Source organism: Dasypus novemcinctus, chromosome 4 (genome assembly GCF_030445035.2).
Source record: "Dasypus novemcinctus isolate mDasNov1 chromosome 4, mDasNov1.1.hap2, whole genome shotgun sequence".
In the NCBI taxonomy this organism is placed as follows: domain Eukaryota; kingdom Metazoa; phylum Chordata; class Mammalia; order Cingulata; family Dasypodidae; genus Dasypus; species Dasypus novemcinctus.
Window position 1 is genome coordinate 107,984,028 of NC_080676.1, and position 1,851 is coordinate 107,985,878.

A 1,851-nucleotide genomic window follows, 5' to 3' on the forward strand; every position below is an offset into this window, starting at 1 on the left:
ACATTTGGGGTATCTTTCCCCCAATATAGTCTGTATTAGCATTATAGATTAGCTGTAGTTCATGAGAGAACATTCTCATATTCATCCAAAATATGAACTTATATTTTGAAATACATCACAGGAGAAATACTACTTTCTGATATTATGCATGCATTTATACATTATTTGACTTTCAAACATCAGGTTTTGCTGATTTAATATTTTACATATAAAAGATATTTTACATCTTTTTGCTTTCCTTCAATTGTGAACATTTTATCATATAAAAATCAGTTTGGGGAGTGTATGTAGCTCAAAGTGCTTGAGCATCTGCTTCCCCACATACAAGGTCCCAGTTTCAAGGTCCCCAGTGCATCTTAATTTTTTTTAATTTGCTATAGGATGTGATACTTGTTTCACAATGTTATAAGATTTGTTATTCATAATTCTTTTCACAACATTTATCACTTCCTTATTTCTTAGACTATAAATAAAAGGGTTTAATAATGGAATTATTAAAGTATAAAAGATAGCAACAGGAATATCTTTATTTTCCTCTTTAATTGAGCTTGGATGAACATACACAAATAGAAGAGAACCATAGAATACTGAGACAGAAAGAAAGTGGGATGCACAAGTTGATAAGGCTTTGCCCCTTCCCTCTTTGGATTTCATTTTGAAAATAGTAAAAAGGATGAAGAAATAAGAGATTAGGACTGTGGTAATAGTAGAGATTTGAATTAGAGCTCCAAAGATAAGTATCATCAGTGCATTGATAAAAGGGTCAACACAAGAAAGTCTATACAATGGAAAAACATCACAAAAAAGTGATTGATTTGATGAGGTCCACAAAATGTTAACCTAAACAGCAACCCTACATGAATCATGGAATTCAAGTTTGCAACAATATAAACCCCTGTGGTCATCTGAATGCAGAGTTTCTTACACATCCTGGTGTGGTACTGCAGAGGGCTGCATATTGCCACATAGCGGTCATAAGCCATCACTGCCAAAAGACAGCAGTCTGCAGTTTCGGCAAGACAAAGAAAATAAAATTGGGCCATACATTCATAGAGAGTAATCATTCTGTCTTCTGAAAAGAAGTTCTCTAACATCTTGGGGGTAATAGCACAAGAACAGCAGGAATCCATCAGAGCCAGATTGCCCAGAAAAATGTACATTGGTGAATGAAGACGACAATCCACATAGATCAATGCCACCAAACCGAGATTTCCAAGCATTGTGATCAGATAGATTACAAAGAACACCACAAACAGAAGGGGCTTCAGCTCTGGTCTATCTGTAAATCCTGTAAGGAAAAATTCCATTGTCATAGAATGGTTATCTTCAATCATCTCCACCTTCTCTGCTGAGATAGGAATTATAAAAAGATAAGATGATAATTTAAAATATGCCTAATTTTTCCCTTCAAGTTTCCCTTTGTAAAACAGGTTGAGGACTATCTTCAGTTGTTCCCTGTTCTCTAGAACATCATCTAGTACTAGAAGCACCATCTCCCCTAACAATCAGATAGATCACCTCAAGCTTTGAGGTCAAGTTTCACAGGAATATTTTAATAATTACAGAGATAGTGATAACTTATACACGGATAGTGTATAAACATAGCTTACCTATACTTGGTTCGATAGTCCCAGATAATTTAAATCGCAGTTTATTTATAGGATACCCATAATATACATAAAAGTTACTTTCATGTATATGTATTTTTCCACTCAGCAAACAGTTTTTGTATACCATCTCAGTGTAATTATGTTTCAAATTGGCATACATATTTAGTTAAATTGATATATGTTAGGATATGCCTAAAGATGACTATGGATGAAAAATGGAACTGTTCTTTAATGAAACTTA

The 1,851-nt window shown here is 33.9% G+C and overlaps 1 pseudogene; it reads right to left on the reverse strand.

Moving 5' to 3' along the window:
• Positions 1-366: 366 nt before the first annotated feature.
• Positions 367-1,334, reverse strand: LOC101433904 (olfactory receptor 5K1-like; annotated as a pseudogene).
• Between the last annotated feature and the right edge of the window lie 517 nt (positions 1,335-1,851).